This window comes from Vipera berus (genome assembly GCF_964194415.1).
Source record: "Vipera berus genome assembly, chromosome: 5".
Taxonomy (NCBI): Eukaryota; Metazoa; Chordata; class Lepidosauria; order Squamata; family Viperidae; genus Vipera; species Vipera berus.
In genome coordinates, this window is record NC_138207.1 from 52,685,637 (window position 1) to 52,707,752 (window position 22,116).

The 22,116-nt window shown below is 36.9% G+C and overlaps 2 protein-coding genes across 5 annotated transcripts in view; one reads left to right on the forward strand and one right to left on the reverse strand.

Moving 5' to 3' along the window:
* Window positions 1-22,116, forward strand: part of MXI1 (MAX interactor 1, dimerization protein) — a 69,792-nt gene that overhangs the window by 32,649 nt on the left and 15,027 nt on the right. The window lies entirely within an intron of this gene.
* Window positions 1,890-22,116, reverse strand: part of SMNDC1 (survival motor neuron domain containing 1) — a 61,912-nt gene continuing 41,685 nt past the window's right edge. Inside the window, exons 6-9 of one of the 2 annotated variants that reach the window (XR_014026531.1) lie at window positions 12,925-13,068; window positions 12,358-12,481; window positions 11,036-11,196; window positions 1,890-2,106 (exon numbers count right to left, since the gene is read on the reverse strand). The gene's annotated coding sequence lies outside the window, so the exon portion shown is untranslated. The remainder of the gene's footprint in view (window positions 2,107-11,035; window positions 11,197-12,357; window positions 12,482-12,924; window positions 13,069-22,116) is intronic. The other variant, XR_014026532.1, reaches the window with a different exon arrangement.

Sequence of the window (22,116 nt, forward strand, 5' to 3'; positions counted from 1 at the left end):
AATATATCCTCCCATTGAGAAATGTGCAGGTTAACCTATTTGCAACGTTAGGGAGGCTACATTCTGCACTTGTATTTGATGATTTTAACACTGTCAAATTATGCTGAATATATGCCTTATTGTTAGGACATCTGTAAATTAACCATATTCTGTCATCCAAATGATGAGGCTAATAGGACAAATTAACACTTTTTCTGGTGAAAAGGTAGAACAAGAAAGAACATCCTTCTCATCCCTTGGAGCAAACCCCTTTCTATCTTTGACTTTCTCTTGTCTAGACATTCAATGGTTTCCAGTCAATTCCAGCTTCCAAAGGTGAATTATAAAAACAAAGAATGAGGGGGGAAAACAAGGATTTTTTTTTTCTGGAACCTTCTGTCCATGAGACATTGAAGATTCTCAGGTGATTTTTCCTTCTCATGGAGAAATTTACATCCTAGCCCCAAAGTTCTTGACTGCCGCCAGTGAGAGGACATAGGTTTTACAGATAGCAATTGAATCCTAAAGGCAGCCTTCTGTTGCTAACTGCAGTAGCTTTTGATAAATGCAGGTTACGGAATAAAAAAAATCTAAAAATATAAATAAATTCTTGCACTGTTCCTACCAAGTTTTAGTCTCAATCTATCTGGAGAGCCTTAGATTAGAAAAAGCTGTGTAAATCTTTGGTTGTCTTTCTCCTTTCAGCCAGGGGCAATTCTTAGTAAGATTCTAACTTGGAGATCCTGTACAATATAACAGATTTCTTTTATCAAATGCTATAAAAGTGACAAAAGGGTGAACCCTGCTTGCCCACATAGGATTTGTGACTGCATTAAATTTCCCTCATTGAATGTAACACAGGATAATATAAAATATTTGTATGGATTTTTGTCTGTTTTATAAGCTCATGCTATTGACTGATGTATATTTGCTGAGTTTTAAAGGCCCAGAAATATTTGAAGACTTGGAAGTATTTGGGGAGACTATAAACTGAAGCTATATGGATGCTAAATTTCATGCCACTTTTATGTTTTCGTGTTTGGAGCTTTCCTTTCATCCTTAAGTATTTGGACATTTCTACCACTTCTCCAAAGCTTAAGTGTAGTGTATAAGGATGTTTTGGTGAGATGGTAGTGAATCAGAGTGTAAATTCTTGAAGAAACAGTCTGTTACTTTTGTTCACAAAAGGAAAAGGTTTTAATAGAAGCTATTTTGAGCCAGTCTAAGGAAGGAAATGGAGGAAATCAAAACTATTTTGAGAGAGATTATCTATAAAAGCTTGTTATATTATTAGAACTTTCTCTCCTGTTGATTCAGAATATATTCTGATATTCAATGTGGATTTTTGTTTCTTTGAGATGTTTTTCTTTCTTTTTGAAATAAAAGTTTTCTTCAAAATAAAAATGTTTAGGCAGAATTGGTATTCACTTTTGGATTATTGATGGTCTTCCACCTTCATTCTCTTTTGGACTAGGTAGAATTTGTCTAACCATAACTGATATAAGAAAGCTAAATAGCGTTGGATCTTTGATAGGACTTCACCAGGAAATACAAAAAAATGTAAAAAAAACAAAACAACCCAGAAGGCAATGGAAATTTTTGGAAATATAATTTCTAAAGGACTAAATGGTGTTCTTTAACAAAAGAGTAAAGCCAATGAATGATTTGAACTTCATTTGGAAAGAAAAGGCTTTACCTTCTTTACTTAATATGATTTTGTTTCTAAAGTTTATGGTTTTAGTGGATTTATGTGGTTTTCTTGTTTTAATTCTTGATTGGGAGCTGGTACAAGATAGCCAGTTATATAAATATTTTAAATAAAATAATGTTACAAAATATATGTTATGATCCAAAGTGTGGCTAGAGCTGCTGAAAAACATTTTAACACACTTTGTAAATATAGCAGATATGAATAAGTACCTTCCTCCTTAGAAGGTACTTAGGCAGGCAGATGTCTTCTTCAGTGCTTGACAGATGTGTGGGGAAAAAGAGCTTGGTGCCAAATCACTTTGAGACTTCGTATCATAAGAATCGTTTTTGGAAGTATTTCCAGATGTGGGTAGCCAAACATCATATGGTATATTCTTTATAATTGGCCTTGATCAGTACTTTGCTACAGTATTATATCTGAAATTATAGAGAAGATTTCAAAAGTGTTGCTTTGTAGAAAACATTGTGATAATTCAAGTGAAATGTAACTTCACAAAAAATACTTTTTAAGAATAAGTCCGATACTAAATTATAAAGATAGGCTTTTATTGTAAGATGTGTATCCAAAGGTCAAGACTGGCAAAGCTAGGAATGGTTCATCAATTACAACTCAGCAAAATACTCCTGACCAGAGTTGAATTATAAGTGGGAGAACTTTATATGAATTGGGTACACTCATAATTTGCCTTCTATCAGAAAGTTAGATCAGGAAGAGAACATTTCAAATCCATACAGAAGTGAAATTTACCATGTATCCTTTGGCGAGTCAATGTCTTTTCATCATCTGTTTTTCAAACTTATTTTAAAGCTTAAAAAAGTAGAAACCAGAAATAACACCTTAATTGATTTAGGATGAAAAGTGGAACATAAACAGCCTGTTTATGAAAAGCACTACAAAACCAGAACAGCTATAAAACCAATTAAATAAATAAAAAAAACCCTTGATATGGCAACTCTTCTCCTCTGCTGCAGTTGACACCACCACCTTCAGCCTCCAATGTTATCCTATCTCAGTGCTCAGCCTGGGGAACCATCATCTCTTTGTAACCTTCTGGAAGGTTAAAAGGAGGGTAGCATGCTCCTGTATCTCAAGGGGGAGTGGTTCTACACGGGGGCTTCATTGAAAAAGGTGTGCTTCCTAGGTCTCACTAGAGTGGAGCATTGAAGGGACCTGGAGCATACCTAGTCTAGTTGGTGGAATAGACAAATGCCCTCAGTCTCACCAGTAACCTATTCCTATGCTACATAGGGCTTTAAAGGTAATAACTAGCACCTGGAAATGCAACCTGGAAAAGGAACTGGGAGCCAATACAGCTTGCTCAACAGAGGTATAACATGGGCAAACCAACTTGTAACTTCTGGGTGATGTTCAAGGGCAACCACATATAGTTAGCATTGCAAAATGCCAGGTTTACATAAGGCAGTACACCACAAGGTGGTTTAAAACAGTTTGTTTAGCGTGTTATGCAAACCTCTGGTTATTCTGTTAGCCATTGGCATTGTGACTTAATAATATACAAGCCTATTCCTTAGATTTCAGCAAGGCATTTGATAAAGTAGACCACAATCTACTCCTTGGTAAGCTAAAAAAAGGTGGAATAGATACGGTAACATCACCACCAGATAGATCTGTAGCTGGCTGGCAAACCGTACTCAGTGAGTAGTCCTCAATGGCACCACATTGAGAGAAGTAAGCAGTGGGGTACCACAAGGTTCCATCTTAGGCCTAGTACTCTTCAATATCTTCATAAATGACTTAGATGAGGGAATTGAAGGGGAACTCATCAAATTTGCAGATGACACCAAACTGACAGGAGTAGCCAACACCCCAGAAGACAAACTCAGGATCCAAAAAGATCTTGACAAATTTGAACAATGGGCCCTATCCCATTCAATGTGGAGAAAAGCAAAATTTTACATTTATGCAGGAAAAATCAAAAGTACAAGTACAGATTGGGCGAGACTTGGCTCCAAAACAGTAACTACGAGAGGGACCTTGAAGTCCTAGTGGACGATCACTTGACTATGAGCCAGCAGTATACAGCAGCAACTAAAAAAGCTAATATAATTCTGGGTTGTATAAACAGAGGCATAGAATCAAGATCACACAAAGTATTAGTACCGCTTTGTAAAACCCTAGTAAGACCACACCTGGAATACTGCAGCCAAGTTTGGTCACCATATCACAAAAAAGATGTTGAGAGTTTGGAAAAAAATCAGAGAAGAGCAACCAAGATGATCAAAGGCCTGGAGACTAAAACATACGAAGAATGGCTGCAGGACTTGGGTCTTGTTAGTCTAAAAAAAAGAAGAAATAGGGGAGATATGATAGCAGTATTCCAGTATTTGAGGGGCTGCCACAGAGAAGAGGGTGTCATGTTATTTTTCAAAGCACCAGTGAGCAGGATGAGAAACAATGGTTGGAAACTGATCAAAGAGAGAAGCAACCTGGAATTAAGGAGAAACTTCCTGACAGTGAGGAAAATTAACCAGTGGAACAGCTTGCCTCCAGAAACCGTGGGCGCTCCATCACTGGAGATTTTTAAGAAGAGACTAGACAGTCACTTGTCTGGGATGGTATAGGTTCTCCTGCTTGAGCAGAGGGCTGGAGAAGTAGACCTCCAAGGTCTCTTCCAGCTCTGCTCTGCTCTGTTCTATTCGATTTGATTCGATATTTGTAAAAGTGAATTGCTGGGAAACAATTTCATAGAATCAAAACCTAACAAAATAATCCTACTCCAAAGAAGTTTTTGTGAAAACTGCTGGTTGCATTCTGGCTAAATGATGAGAAAGTCCCAAACACTGTTCTTGTGAAATGATTGCAGACATGCAGCCCTTCCCAAGGCAAACAACTTTGTTCCCTTAAAGCAGATCTAAAGAACAATTTGTCCCTTAGGATATTCTGTGTCACAAGACCCTTTTAGGAATTGTATAGCAGATCTGTTCCCTCGTTGACCCATTCTTAACTTTTGTTAGCTGAATCATGATATCGGTTTGCATAAATAACCATATCAGTTGAAACTAAACTTAAAAAGTGTGATTTTGATGGGTTATATCCCTTCCCCCATTCTTCTGAGGAAGAAGCCTTAAAGTTGGGGGGGGGGAGGGAAGAGAGATAAAGTTTGAGCCAAAAATAGACATCTATAAAAGAACATGTTGATGGAAATTTATGGCAAATTCAGTGGATTTTTAAAATCTTCATTTATAGGCTGTGTTGTATTAAAAAAAACTCTCCCTGTAGTTCAACTAGACATTTTTAAGTAAGATTTTTTAATTTTATATCTTTTTAAAGAAAAAGAATACTTTGTTAATAGCAACGGTACTGCAGTATCCAAAAATGTGTTTCCAAACTTTAGAACTCCATATATTAGATAGGCAAAGAATTCACAAAATATTGCTATATGCTGTAAAAGGTAAAGGTAAAGGTTCCCCCGCACATGTGTGCTAGTCGTTTCCGACTCTAGGGGCCGGTGCTCATCTCCGTTTCAAAGCCGAAGAGCCAGCGCTTGTCCGAGGACGTCTCCGTGGTCATGTGGCCGGCATGACTAGACGCCAAAGGCGCACGGAACGCTGTTACCTTCCCACCGGAGTGGTCCCTATTTTTCTACTTGCATTTTTACGTGCTTTCGAACTGCTAGGTGGGCAGAAGCTGGGACGAGTAACAGGCGCTCACTCTGTTACGCGGCACTCGGGATTTGATCCACCAAACTGCCGACCTTCTGATCGACAAGCTCAGTGTCCTAACCCACTGAGCCACCGCGTCCCTAATATGCTGTACATCTATATAAAAAGAGGTTATTTTGTCACATACAGCTTTTATCACCATTGCAGTGGAACACTGGAAAGCCTTTTCCTATATAAAATAGTAGCTACCAAAGGATAATTTGGTCTTTTTATAAGACAAGGCTACATTAGTTATTGCCATCCATTAAGTCAGTTTGCATAATCCACATTGCAGTAACCCACAAAAGAGACCAGTCACTTCACAGAAATATACTTGATACATGCAGCTTTAGTAAGTGAGTCAAGCTATATTGTATAGGTAAGCCTATGTATATACACCATCAGCATACAATGCACTAAAGTGGAAATGTCTTGCTATCTCAGCCAGCTGTCTGAAGCTGTGTATTCTATGTGGGACATATTTCTGTGTACACATATCTGTTTTCTAACACTTTTGCAGACCCCATTAATCTGGTTTTGCTCACTACACTGTGCACCAAGATATATATTTTTTAAAATTGGTCTTCCTAATTCTTGAGTGGTCTTTCCTTCCTTGCTTTGGCATAAAGTTGCAAAAAAGAGCTAAACAGTAAGCACCAATTATCTCCCAGGGCTATTATTGACCTTGCTGTGTGTGAATTTAGATCATGTTGACATTCAAGCCAGTTTGGTGTGGTGGTTAAGGTGCCAGGCTAGAACCCAGGAGACCATTAGTTCTAGTTCTGCTTTAGGCACAAAGCCAGCTGGATGACCTTGGGCCAGTCACCTTTTCTCAGCCCTAGGAAGCAGGCAGTGGCAAACTACTTCCAGAAAACCTTGCCAAGAAAACTGCAGGGACTTGTCCAGACAGTTGCCAGGAGTTAACATTGATTCAAAGGGACCACATTTCTGAAAGAATGCAAAAAAACATAAAAAATTGGCAGATGCCCCAGCTCTTTCACTTTGCACAGCTCAGTTTGCAGTACCCATGACATTCTACAGCAAGAAAATGCAGGCTCTAGCCATCCCCAGCAGTTCTCTGCCTTTCCATTTCTGGTTTTTATTACTTAGCAAAATCTTGGATTTTTGTCCTTTTTCTGCTAGAGAGCAGATTGCCCAATAGGAAACAGCATTAAAGCAGCCGCCGCCAGTGAAAGGATAGTTGTGGGGGAGGGGGAAGAAGAATGCAGTTGTCTTTTGGGTTAGAAAAGCAAACCTTAGTCAAGTCATATGATGGCTTCACAAGATACTGTGAAAGGTAGCCCCCAGATATGTTTTTGCAATCTCTGTAAATATGCAGATTTTAAGCAGATGATGTTATTCATATAGTCTCAAAATATTATCTTGAATTGGCTTGGCTGCTTATAGCAGCTGTAAGTTCTTTTAAAAGTGCTTCCCTACCCTATGTTTTTGTGTGTGTGTGAAATTTGTAATGCTGTTTTTTGAAAATGTTTTTGTATGGGGACAGGAAGGGAGTAGATTTTGTTATGCAATGGATATACAAGATTTTCTTTCTCTTTTCTCTCTGCATATAAATAAAATGCATTGCTTCTAGTTTAAGGATTGATTGGAACAGAAAAGGTTGAGTTGCTCCCCCCCCCCGATGTTCCCCCCACTTTCTTTTTTAAGGGTAAGGACTTTCTGCAATATTCAACCACAACCACATAGTATTATTGTGAACATTATATTTATGCTTGACAAATCAATGGCATTGCAAGTTCTATGTGGTTGGTCTAGATTCTATAGAGAATGTTTAGGAGAATTCAGAATCAGGTTGAATATGTGGCTTTTATTTTATTTTTTATTTTATTTTTTATATTTAGAACTTTGCAATAAATACTGGGATTAATATACTGCCTTGAAATTTTGTATTGACTGGTATATGTGCAACTGATCCCTAATTTAAGTCTCTTGTTTTTAAATGTACAGTGCTTAGGTTAGGCTGCATATAGGTATATTTAAATTAATAGGTTTTTTTTAATTGAAAAGTTTTAAAATACATTTTATCTTTAACAATCCCCCCTCCCCCTCCCCTACCTATCCCTCCCTACCCCTCCCCCCCTTTCCCCCCTCCCCCCCCCCCCCCCCGACTTCCCAGAGCTAAGTACAGGGTATAAAAACAAAGAACAATCATAAACATCCATATGCTACCAACAATAAATTCTTAAATCTGTCACTCTCTAGCTCATATAAGATAACTACAGACAATACTAATATTTCATATAGGAAAAAAAAAGAAAATAGAAAGGAAGACTTATTCAAATGCTAAATGAAACTTTTTAGTCCCATATTTCTTCTGGATATATTCAGTCCATTTTTTCCACTCCATCATATAGCGTTCTTGCGAATGATCTTTCAAATAAGCCGAGATCTTTGCCATTTCTGCCAGGTCAGAAACCTTTAAAGTCCATTCTTCTACAGTATAGTCGGCAGTTCCTCCTTCTTCCAATACTGACCTATTAAAAGTCTTGCTGCTGTAATTAAATTTAACATCAACTTAGTGTCCACAACAGTAGCATCTGTAATTATACCCAACAAAAAGAATTGCGGACAAAACTTTATCTTTTGCTTGAAGATCTTCTGCATATTCCACCAAATTTTTATCCAAAAAGCCTTGACCTTTTTACAAGTCCACCATATATGAAAATATGTTGCATCTTCACCACCACACCTCCAGCATTTTGGCTGATAGTTCGGATACATACTTGCAAGCTTTTTAGGATCTAAATGCCATCTATAAAACATTTTATAAAAGTTCTCTCTTAAGTTTTGAGCTTGTGTAAATTTTACGTTCCTCACCCAGATCTTTTCCCACGTGTCCATTGTAATAACTTCTTGGATGTTCTGGGCCCATTTTATCATACAATCTTTAACCAGTTCTGTTTCTGAATCAATTTCTATCAATGCAAGATATATCCGTTTGATATGTGCTGGACCCTGATTTCTAATTTGCTTTATCAAATTTTCATCAGTCATTGCAAAACCAGTTTTCTGATCTTTCTTTCCACCTGGCCCGTAACTGAGTATATTGAAACCAGGTTTGAACAATCTTCTCATCTCGCAAGAGATTATACGATTTTAAACACCATACACTTCTTTCCAAACTTAAAATCTCCTTATACGTGGTCACGTCATGTTTGAAACCAACATTTATGTTTTCTATTGCGTGTTTTGGAATTGCCCACAATGGCATCTTACAGTCTAACTTGTATCTATACTTCTTCCAAACTCTCAACAATGCCTGTCTTAAAATATGCACTTTAAACACATTATCTACCTTCTTATCATACAACAAATATGCATGCCAGCCAAATAACAAGTCGTGGCCCTCAAGATTTAATAATCTCTCTTGTGTCAAATTAATCCAATCACTTATCCCTGCTAACGCAGCAGCTTCATAGTATAATTTAAGATTGGGCATTTTAAGACCACCTCTTTCACGAGTATCCTGCATAATCTTAAGTTTAACTCGTGGCCTTTTCCCTGCCCAAACAAATTTATTGATACCCCGTTGCCATTCTTCCAAATTAGAATCTTTCTTAAGAACCGGTATCATTTGAAATAAGAATAAAAATTTAGGCAGGACATTCATTTTCACTGCTGCGATTCTTCCCAACAAAGACAATTGCAATTTTTCCCAACTCTCCATTTCTTTTTGAATTTTTCCCCATAGTTTTTCATAGTTATTTTTATATAACTTTGTATTAGAGGGTGACAAAAACACCCCCAAATATTTGACCCTTTTAGCAATCTCAAATCCAGTTAATCCTTCTAAAAGAGCCTTTTGCGGTACTGTCATATTTTTGGCCAGAATTTTAGTTTTTTGTGCATTAACTTTAAATCCAGAAACCCTCCCATATTGCATTATTATCTCCATCAGGTCCACAACAGAATTTTCTGGCTGGGTCACTGTAACAACCAGATCGTCTGCGAACGCCCTCAATCTATAATCCTGATCTCTAATTTGTATACCCTTAATTCTTTCCGAACTCCGTATTTTTACTAGTAATATCTCCAATGTTAACACAAATAGTAAAGGCGATAACGGACACCCTTGCCTTGTGCCCTTCTCAATATTACATGCTTCAGTCAAACTATTGTTAACTATTATTCGGGCAGTTTGTTTTTGATATAATGCCCTAATTGGTTGCAAAAATTTATCCCCAAAATTCATTTTATCTAAAACTTTCATCAAAAATTGCCAATTCAATTGATCAAAAGCTTTTTCAGCATCTAAAAAAATTAGCGCCGCAGGGATCTGGTTGTTCCTTTCCAAAAACTCTAACACATCAACTATATGCCTCACATTATTTTTCATTTGCCTACCACTAATAAACCCAGTTTGATCCCCATGAATCACCTGTTGCAAAACCCTCATCAATCTGTTAGCCAACACCTTAGCAAATATTTTATAATCTGTATTTAAAAGTGATATCGGTCTATAGTTTTTAACTTGAGTAGCATCTTGATCTTCCTTCGGAATCAAAGAGATAAAAGCAGTTCTCCAAGACGGAGGCACCTTTCCCCCTCTCTGAATTGTCTGAAACAGTTCCTTTAACGGCTTTATCAACTCCATTTGTAAATTCTTATAGTAAACCGCAGTCAAACCATCCGTACCTGGCGCTTTATCCAACTTCAATTCCTTAATTGCTATGAGAATTTCTTCTTCTGTTATCAACTGGTTAATCTCCTCTTTTTGTGCTTGCGTAAGAACCGGGATGCTAGCATTCTCCAAATATACGCTCGGGGGTCGCATAACTAGTTAACTAATTAATAGGTTTTGTATAATAGATTAGCCAATAGAAAAAACAAAGCTTGTAAACTTACTTGGAATTTTCTCTGAATTTTAAAACAAGAAGCTAGTTGATTTAAAACCTTACTTCTCCATCTCTCTCTCTTTTGATTCACTAATAATTATCAAATGCATATAAAAAGACAGGATAAAAGCCTAATAATAATAATTACAAAATACAAAGACCCACAAATAGAAATAGTATGATTGTGGCAAAAGAAAGCAAAGGTAGTACCAATAGTAATAGGCATCTTGGGTGCATTGTCCAAACAACTAGAGCATCATCAGCATTGACAAATTCACCATCAGTCAATTGCAAAAGCCAGTTTTATTTGGAACAGTTTAATATCCTGTGGCAATAAGTGAAACATCATCAAGCATCCACATCTGCCTATCCCAGATCCTTGGGAAGGACACGACAGGTAGGCAAAAATGCCAATCCAATATGAAAGTCTGGCTGACTATGCGGTGAACCATAATATACATCCTGCAGATACCTTTAGCACCATCAAACAACATCTGCCTATCTCAGGTTCTTGGGAAGGACTCAATAGGTGAATTAAAATGCCAAATCCTATCTAAAAATCTGGCTAACTATGCGATGAACCATAATAATAATGGCAAAACAAGAAGTGGAATGCCAAATACCTCATGCTGAAATTATTACACTTCTGCAAAAAAAAGTTTTGCCACTTTTCAGCAGAATGCATATGAAGTTCTGATAAAAGACATCAGGGGTTAAATACTTTACATCAGTTACCGCTTTGGATTAATTTTTTGAAATCTCTAATTTTTTATATTTCCAATATATGAAATTATTTACACATGTAATTTGCATCCATGCAAGATTACCTTAATTGTTCCTTAGATAGTGAGTGGTCTGGCACATTGTATGGATCTGGATTCATATATATGTAGCAAGTTTTAAATGTCAAGTCTGCTTAGTTTCTATTCCAAACTCAGACCAGTTCAATTAAATAAAAAATATATATTGGCCTTTTGCTGCAAAAGTTCTGAAAAATATTACAGCATTATTGGGGAAAGATACTGTGATATGAGATACAATTCTTAAAACTACAACTACCAGATAAAACACTATGGAAATAGTTTCACGCAACAAAAACTAAATGCAACATTCATAATGTGACATTTGCCTTATGATATAAGGATACTTTTTTAATCACTTGTGTGGGGAACTGTAATGCAATGTAACCATCATTATACAGGCAGGAGAAGTACCTGACATTTTTTCATCAACAGCAGTCACCAGTAGGAATTTAGGGGGGCATAATTGAGAGAAAAGAGGGAAATGATTCATGTTTTGGTTGATTCTTGTAAATTACAGCTGCTTATGAACTGCTTTAATAAAGAAACATTTAGACAGACAGTCCTAATGTAGAAATTGGCTGTAATTTGTATCCAGTAACATTTTGTTTTAAATACTTTGAGAGGAATCACTGAATTGTCCCTTTTATTTTATTTTGGATCTATATGAGATGTACACAATATTAATAAACCATTGTTTTGGGCAGAATTTCTGTTATCAGTATGCCTCGAAGAAGAAACTGCATCTTGCTGTAGGTACACAAGCTACAGTAGGAGACTGAAGCAATGCAGTAAGTGTTCATAAAAATAGGCTTTCTCCCAGAGCATTATATAATCAGAGGGAGTGATGTCACTTGTAACTGTGGAGAGAGTATCTCTGAAATTGCAGGTTTCTGCAGACGGGCAACTGCTTGCCAAATGTGAGGAGGAGACTTCTCTGAATTTGTGATAAACTGCAGTGTGGAATTTTATGCTTTAAAGGAAGGAGATAACACAGACTGGCAGAGAGAACAATGCCTTTTCAACACACAAGCACACACAGGACCTCTTTGTACAAGGCGAATTTAAAAAGGGCACCCATGTTAATCTAACTGAGGGTTTCACTGACAGTAGGTTTTCTTCAACCTTCCAGTCAAAATGAATCTCACAAAGTTATTTGTTTTGTAGAATTAACAAAATCGAATAGCTAGTTTTCCTTCGTATATAGTTATCCTGTTACGCTGTCTTATCTCCTCCATGTCAAATGGATCTTCTAGTTAAGTTAAATCTTTCTTCTTATGCAAGATTTGTGTGGCTTCTTAGAAATATCCTACATGGAAATGTAGAAATTATGAATTCCAGACACTTACACTTTACATTTGGAGTTGAATTTGACCCATGATGCAGAAGTCATATCATTTCTTATCTTATCAGAACACAGTTTAATCATTGTTGAGGGATGTGAAGTGCTTCCTCTTGAAAGGGCAGTCTGGCCTGTTCATTTGAAGGAAATTCTGATCAGTGTGATCAGAGGATCAGTGACAAACAGATCATTGGAGAAAATGAGAACCCTGTTGCTTTTCGTTAAGATCTTTAGGAAAAGAGAGGAAGTAAGTTTACTTTTTCTTCTCATAGCAGGTCACTAGGAAGAAGATGGCCTAGTTACTTCGCCTTTCCTCTCAACAAACATGCTTAGAGAAGCTTAGGGGGAGATCATAGAATTATAGAAATAGAAGGGAACTCAGAGGCCATCTAATCCAACCTGTTCAGTATATGATCTACTAAAGCATTTTAAACAGGTTGATTGTTCAGATAAAATGGAGGAGGGCCCTTTGTAAGATATCTTGAGCTTCTGAAAAAGGCTAGAATATAAACAAAATAAAAACAATATATAATTATTGGAGTAACTCAGGCTTATCAAGTTTAAAATATCTTACCCAAGTTCCAAAATGAAATTTAGATCCTTTCCCAAGAATCCTCTTGGCACGTGGAATACTTGATGGGGAGGTTGAACATGGTAGCAAACTGGTTGAACTGGAGTATTATTTGTAGCCACCGTGGAAACTGGAGCTGAGGTTTTTCTGAAAAATAGGAAGACATTTCGGGGCACCAGTGATGTTTTGTTTTTTATTTCACATTTCTGAACTACCCATCTCCCTTGAAGAGGGACTCTGCTTCCCTGAAAAACAGTTGCCTCCATTTGTAAAGGTTTCCATGTTAACAAGCTCTACCAAGTGATGATCCGATGGTGTTTTGATTGAAAGGATTATTGTATTTCTTTTCTTATACCTCATTGGATTATCAGAAGATTGTAAAGGTACTAGGGATTTATTTTGGGTTGAATAGGCCATTGTAAGAAATGGTAGGCCCCAAATTTGCACATTATCCAGTTAGAAGGAATCTACCCAACTATTGTTCAGACTTTGGAAAAGAGAATACAAGTACAGTAGACACAATCGGCAAAGAAAGACAGAATATGTGCATGGTGGGGTTGATATCATCTTAGAAAAAGTTCACAAATCAAGCTAGTATGACAATATGCAAATGTTAATGGTACAATATTAGTAGCAATGGAACAGATCCCACCTGTGATAGGATCAATCAAGTATTTAATTTTCTAAAGGAAGTTTTGGAAAGATCTTAACACCAGTATTTTTAAGTACCAGGCAGTTACACTGAGTAGTAATTTCGATAATGGGGGTAAAATATGTTTCAATCCTTATTCCCATCTGGAAGGCAGTATTGCTAAACTCAGCACTTATTTGTGATTTCTTTCATGTAGTATGGACTGGATATCATCTACAGTAGTGTGATGCTTTTGAATATGTGGCTACTTGTTCTATTACATTTTTGGCACTTAATTTTTCTCATGCCTTTCACCTTTCATGTTCAGAGCTAGGGTTCTGTCATTGGAACCCAGTTATATATATTTCTTCTTGTCAGGATTATCCTACAGCCATGATATAGATAAGACCTTAGATCTCAAGAAAAAAAATATTTTCCCCTGATTTCTTATTCTTGGATCTCTGTGAAAGTTGTATAATTCTCCCAATTTTTCTTCCAGGATCAGCACTGCATTATTGGGATTTTTACCCTTCTGTATTCTGTGTGAAACCATTTTTATTATGCATTGGATTGAATGCTAGATATTGCTTTTGGTAGGAATAAAAACATGTTACCTCTTATCTTAGTGAGATGTTATGTTTTGTTGATTTATTTATTCTATTTCTATGTACTATTTAGAAACCACCCCTCAGAGAGCAACTTTGGGTGGTGTACAAATAAATATAAAAACATAGAAGCCATATATAAGTATTATAAAAACAGTTAAAAACAAGAATAAAATAATTGGGATGTTTTGTTGAAAATGTTATTTCCTAACATTATTAAGAAGTACAAAGAGTAACATATAAATTAATAGGTGCTGAAATCTGTTAAACCAGAGTTCCCCAACCATTCTGGCTTTGTGGACCAGTGGGGAAAGGGGATGGTTCCGTATGAGTGGAAGACAAGTGTACACAGCTCAGTTTGCGTGAGCGTTGGGCTCATGTGGCTGCTGCTCACGCAAATGGAGTTTGTGTGCATACCCACTGCTCACACAAGTGGGGATGCAGGCATGTGCACATGCTCACCCACCACTTCCATGGCCCAGTTCAGAATGGCTCAAGGCCTGATAGTGGGCCATGGCCCATTGGTTGGGGACCTCTGTGTTAAATTACCAAAGGTTGCAATTTATATAAGTAAAAAGAAACATAGGCAATTTTCTTATGTCATGTCAGACCATTTTTCCATCTAATTCTATATTGCCTATGTTCACTAGCAATGTATGTCCAGGTTGTCAGAGAATGCGAAGACTTTTTAAATGTGGGCTCTGTGATTTTTAGCTTTGAAGCAGAATTCATGAATTCCATTTTGTATATAAATCTGGTTGTCCTTCACTTGACATTTTATACTTATGAAGAACATATATGATGTTCCATATAAAATACATTAATGTTGGGATTTCCTCCTTCAAACTATTGTTAACTATATGATGTTCCATATAAAATACATTAATGTTGGGATTTCCTCCTTCAAACTATTGTTAACTGCTGTACATTGATGCCTGTACTAATAATTTCTACCTCTTGATCTAAATATATATTAATGCTTTTATCATAGGGCTCATGTGATGCATCTCTGAGTTTATAGCTATAGCATTAGCACCTAGACTTATATACTGTCCCATAGTGCTTCACAGCACTCTCTGGGTGGTTTACAATGTCAGCATATTGCTCATAATCTGGGTCCCCATTATACCAACCTCAGAAGGATGGAAGGCTGAGTCAACTGTAAGCCCATCAGGATTGAACTCTAGGTTGTGGGCAGAATTTGCCTGTGATACTGCATTCTAACCACTGGGACACCAGGGCTTCTCTGATGATGCATATTGAGGTTGGCAAAGCTTTAGTTTAAACAGTTGTAGGTCAATTATAGAATACTGCTGTTTTTTTTTTTTTTTTAGTTTTGGTGGTTTTTTCCCAAAAGTATTTGAAATGGCACATGATATTGAGTTGGGATATAAGAAAATATAAGGTTGGACTTCCGGTGGCTGCGCGGCGCCGGAGACAGCCTTCCCGGGCTGCCCGCGGCTCAGCTGAGTGATTTTCGCCCGAAACAGCGCCGATCAGCTGTTCGGGCGAATTTGAAGCCCCCTCCTCGGGAGAAGAGGAGGGGGTGAGGCCCCAGGTAGGGGTTGAGTTCTCCGGGGCCGCCTGAGCTTGTAGCTTGGGCGGCTGAAGGATTGAACTCCCCCGTAGCCTGGGTGGCTCCCAGCTGGTCAGCGTCTCTGCTCCGGATTTCATGGAGCAGAGCCAGGCGTCTGCGACCACCCCTGCCTGAAGGAAGGACTATGGAATAAAAGGAGCAGGCAGAGCGGTACAAGAGGAAAAGGTGAAGAGGATTATTATATTCTACTCTCTAGCTTGATGGACTTTTTAAACTTAAAGTGAAAGTGCGTCACAAGTGAAAAAGATGGCGGCTAAACCTCCCTCAAAAACTCTTCGGAGTGCTGGAACTTCTCCCGTACAACAATCATCATTGCAGGCGTTGCATCTTCCTGATGTATTGACATCGAAGGATTTACAAGATGCTCTTGAAAAACATGCCCAGGTAATTCTGGAATCAATGGGTGATAAATTTGCACAGATGGAGGCGAAATTGGAGAAATTGGAGGAGAGAATGGAAGAGAGGATGGAACAGAAGTTCAGGGTGATGAAGGTAGACATTTTGTCCTCAGTGTATAAAGTGGCTGAATGTGTGGAAGAATTGGAGGAAAAAGTGGAAGATTTGACTCAAAAGAATGCCATATTAGAAGCAAAAGTACTGGAGAATGAAGATTTAAGAGATAAAATGGACAGAGAATTGAGTCTTGCTCAATATTACCAGATGCAGTTTGCTGTTAGAATTAAGAGGTTTAAAAGAGAATATTAAGGAAGATCTAAAGCAGCTGATTTCTGAGGCTCTGGAAGTGGTATTGAATCAGCCAGCATCTGAAATAAAGGGAGGCATGGATAAAGTGTTTCGTGTGAATTCATGGATTGCAAGACAGAGAAAGTTGCCTAGAGATGTGGTGGTTTATTTTACTAAGAGGGAAATTAGAGATGAAGTTATACAAGTTGCCTATGATTCTAAAGTGGTGATTGCTGATCAAGAAGTTTTGGTTTTAAAAGAAATTCCTCCAAAGATTTTAAGGAGAAGGAAGGATTTTATATTCCTCGTGCAAGAGCTCAAGCAACGAGATATAAGGTTCAGATGGGAGATTCCAGTTGGGTTGATGGTGATGTATGAAGGTAAAAGGTACCGTCTGATTACTGTGATGCAGGCGCGAGATTTTTATAATAACGTTTTAAAAGCAACCTCATTATCACTTCTGGAAGCTGCAAAGGGATCTGGAGAAGGAGAATATCAAGAGATTGAGGATGGACAGACAGAGGAGAATGGTGCTGGAGGAGATCAAGCTACAAGTTCTTTGGATGATCCTGGAGAGCGGAGGGTGACGCGTGCTGCTTTAAAACGATCAAAAAGAAAATAATAAAAGAGCAAGACCAGCAGAAGTCTATGGAACTTCCACAACGAACATCTAGGAAGTTATCGCAATGGACACGTGGGAAAAGATTTGGGTTAGGAACGTAAAGAGAGAACTTTTATAACATGCTTTATAGATGGCATTTAGATCCTAAAAAGTTTGCAAGTATGTATCCGGACTATCAGCCAAAATGTTGGAGATGTGGAGATGAAGATGTTACATATTTTTATGTATGGTGGACTTGTAAAAAGATCAAGGCTTTTTGGATAAAAATTTGGTGGAATATGTAGAAGATTTTTAAGCAAAGGATAAAGTTTTGTTCGCAATTTTTTTTTTGTTTTTTTTTTGTTTTTTTTTTTTGTTGGGGATAATTACGGACGTTACGGTTGTGGACACTAATTATGTGAAATTTAATTACGGCAGCAAGACTTTTGATAGCTCAGTAATGGAAGAAAGAGGAACTGCCGATTATAGGAGAGTGACTTCAAAGATTTTTGATCTGGCAGAGATGGTGTAGATTTTGGCCTAAAATTTTTCGCAAGAACGTTATATTATGGAATGGAGAAAATGGATTTATAGGGTTAAGAAGTTTCATGTAGCATTTGAATAAGTCTTCTTTCTTTTCTTCTTTTTCTATTTTTGTTTTTCTATATATATTTAATATTTATATATATATATTATCCTATATAAGCTAGGGAGTGATGGATTTTAGAGTTTATGGATGTTAGTATATGGTTGTTTATGATTGTTTTTTTTATATATACCTTGTATTTAGCTCTGGGAAGTCGGGGGGGGGAGGGGGGGAGGGGGGAGAGGTAGGGGGGGAGGGAGAAGGGAGGGGGAGGGGGGATTTTTAAAGGAAAAATTGTATGTTAAAACTTTTTAATAAAAAAAAAAGAAAATATAAGGTTGGTAAGCAAGGAGCTTCTTTCAGGTAGTCTGTTATTAACAATTCAGATGAAACTGTTGAAACATGATAATGTTTAAAAGGATAGGAATTCTTGTTGAGATTGCAGATATCAATATCTAGTTATATAGTGTCCTTTGTAATTATTTGCAAATTATTATTGTGTAACTTCAAATTGAAATGAGATATTCAGCTTAGTCCATATTTCTGTGGTCTTTCTTTTAATTACGTGATTAACTAATATTCCCCTGGAGGGAATATTTGCATTTTCAGGTAATATAAAATTGATTTAAAAAGAAAGAGAAAGTGGAAGAGATTCAAAGAAGAGAAACACGGATGATCAGATAGAAACTAATTGTTAGCAGGAGAAACTGAGGGAACTTGATATATTTAGCTTTAAGAAGAGAAGGCCGCAAGGAAATGGTGTTAACACGGAAAATCCAGAGTCTGATTTGATCCTCCTGGAATGCAAAACATGGAATGATTATTTGAGGAAGGTAGATTCCAGTTAAATGTTAGGGAAATCTACCTAAAGAAAAGGAATTGGATGATGGGACCTGTCATCAGGGGAGTAGTAACTTCTCCTTTATTGGACATTGAAGTGGAAGCTGGACATCCATGTGTCGGGATGCTGTAATGCGGATTTCTGTGTTGAATAAGGATCCTTATCCATTATGTTGGCTTACAACTATATGATTTATTGAGGTCACTATTTTTCAAATCAGTTTAAATGTGTTACATGAGAAGAGGCTTTCTTCTCAGCAATATGGATTAAAGGCCTGAATCTCTTCAGTTCAGAAAAATAATCAAGTATTGTTTTTAATAGAATTTTCCTTTTTTAAAAAAAATACATTTAAAAATTATACAAAAGTATTCCTGAGCATCTAATGAAATGTCCCCAAATCCACAAAAAGATATATGATAATCAGTGTGGTGCTCTTTAATATGCCACAAAGTGTTGTTTATCAAAGGTTTGAGGGGTTTTTTAATGACTAACAGCCCTTTCATAATAGAGGGACATTCAGAATGGAAATACTGATAAACTGGTGTCTCTTGTAATGTTGCTTTTTTTTCTGACAGTCCACTGCCAAACCTCTGACCCTAAAACTCTTAATCATCCTTGCTTGTCAGTGGTATAATTACAATTCTTATCCCCTCTCCCAACTCTTCAGTTTATTAACAATAGCAGTTGTTAAATGCCACATGTAAGTGAAGGAGCCAGATTAATTTTTCAGCCTTCATTTGGGTGGATGGAGCTCTCATATTCCTCTCCTTTGTCTGTGAACAAGACCGATGAAGGCTTTTAGGAACATAAACAGAGACTGACATCATTTTGTGTTATCGATTTGAAAGATTCAGTTTCAGCTGTAGCTTGTGAATGAGTACTGGGGAGATTTCTTCAGAAGAAGGAAAGATGAAAGAAAGAATAGTTTAAACCAGGGGTCTTCAAACTTGGCCCTTTTATGACTTGTGGACTTCAACTTCCAGAATTCCTCAGCCAGGCACACTGGCTGAGGAATTCTGGGATTTGAAGTCCACAAGTCATAAAAGGGCCAAGTTTGAAGACTCCTGGTTTAAACTTTACAGAGATCAGTGTGGAACACATGGATTAGGTGATACCAGAATGAATCCTAAGGATAGCAGTCCACACTTTGGTGGGGGTGGGGGAGGAAGGAGCTATTTTTCCCTCTCTTTTCCTGCTTTTCCTCAGCAAGGTTGAAATAGAAATTCAAGTAGAGAAGGATTCTTTAATACAAGGATCAAGTTTTTGCCCTTACTCTGAAGTACCATATGCAGCTGGTTAAAAGTGTATTAAATGCTTTTATTAATTGTCAATAAAAAGCAAATCATCTCACTGAAATCAAAATGAATTTCAGTTTACATGTTCTCAGTTCATTATGGAATCTCAGTGTTGCAGTATTGAGGAAGGGCATTATTTTAACCTAGGAGGTTTTACTTTATTTGCTTTTGAGAGATGTGTCAAATGTCAGATGGAGAGTGATTGTGTAACTGGTTTAAGAGAACATTTTATGACCAGCTCTTGTTATGTGTCTTGATGCAGTAATTTGATTTGCATAGAAGGCTAAAGTCACATTATTTTGCAGGCTTCTTAAACAGATAGCCTTTTAGAAGCCATCACTGACTGAATCTTGGCTTCCCTGTTTGCAATGTGGGCATTAAAGGAATCCTTGTTTTTCATATATTTTGGATGTATTGTTGCAGGAGGTTTTTTTACATGAAAAACAGAAATGAAAACGCTCATAATATCTACAATTTCTTACACTGCAAAGATCTAGGACAAGTATACATCAGTTAACATAAATTGGAAGGGGAATGAATTTGTTTTCCTCTCATTTTGCCATGTTTTCAGTTCTAACTTCCATGTGAACATAGTTGAAATATCAATGGTTACTAACTTGGTTGTATGATAGTTACACAGATCTGTTTCTGGAAAGGGATATGACCTTTATTATCTCAACACTTCATATGAAGCTGCCTCTGAAGATAACTGGTGTAGAATGTAGCAGCCAGACTGCTTGGAAGCCAAACCCAATTTTGTTGGGTTACATTGATTTCAAAGCATTTGTTGCCAGTAGGCTCCTAGACCCAGTTCAGAATGCCTGCTTACTACCCTTGTAGTAAATGTACCTATACATTTAATTTCTTTTCCTAAGGACTTTTCATTTGTTCCAACTAAATTTCATGATTTTATTTTCAACCTATTTCTTAATTATCAAGATAATTTTGAATGATTTTTCTACCTCCTATTGTCTGTGTCATCTTTAAATTTGAGCACACATTCCATCTATCTTGTCTTCCAAGCAATTAATATATTGAAGTGTAGAGGGCTCAGGATTGAATCTTGGAGTGTCACTTTTGCTTTTTCCACTTTGACAGAATATTTGAGCATTTTAGTTATGACTTTTGAGCCATCCAGCCTATTCCGGAATGTCATGAAGTACTTTGCCAAACATTTGGTTGAAGTGAAAATATATTATGACCATAATATTCCTGTAGTTTATTAAGCAAGTTACTGAATCAGAAAACTACATTATCTTAGATTGGTAAGGTTTGTTCTTGAAAAATATGATTTTAGGGATTTGAACTCCACGGATTCAAACAGGTTATTCCCCTGATCACATCAATCTTAGTTTCAATGAAATTCAATGCAATTGCTTCATTTTGTTATATAACTTTATGGTAGAACACAAATCTTACTAGAAAAGACTGAATGAAAATAGGAATTGAATGCTCTTTATTTGTGTCTTAGTATTTTGCTGTCTTTATTGTGCAATTGGTACACTGATGCTTTCCTGTTCCTTTTAAAAAATGACTATCTTGGGGGAAAAAACTTTGTTCTTCTTAACATCCTTTACCCAGCTTAGATGGTTTTAAACTTTAGCCTTTCTGATACCATATATGCGATTCCAAGCTAACAATATGTGTTCCTCATTGGTGAGTTGTTCAGTGGTAAGAGAACCATTTTATTTTATTGTCAGAACATCACAAAGGTTTGTGCAATATCACTAGCTTTTTTGCCAGTTGTTTTCTCTGTTGCTGGAATAACAATTTTTAGTGCCTCTTATTTTGGGAAGCATCTCACTTCCCATCTTTGGTCCATTTTCTTATTTGTTTCTTTTGCTATAGGAAATTATGTAACATTAAACATCTGATTTTACATATTAAAAAACACTTTTATGAATTCCCAAATGTGCCTGCACTTTGGTGTGTGTGTGTGTGTGTGTGTGTGTGTGTGTGTGTGTGTGTGTGTGTAAAGAACTGCTGAATTATGTAGTCACTTTCCTCCAAGGTTTTTGATCTGTCCTCTTTCCTGATTAAGTCTTCCCTATTAAAGTCCAGTCCAGAATAGCTAATTCTTTTGTACCTTTCTTCAATGTCTGAATGCGAATATTGCGTCTCCCTGAATAAGAAATTTGTGAGCAGGATATGTCAGGAATGTCCTGAAGTGAATATAGAACCCACAGTTGAATTATTCAGGTATTCCATCTTTGTTTTCATACCTGTTTGTATTTTGGAAACCTCACTTGCAATTTCTATTAGTTGGGTCATCAGTAATAGAACCTATCACAATATTGTTTATTTTAATGAAAATGATTTAAACAATATTACAACATTCATTCTTAAGTTTCTGAA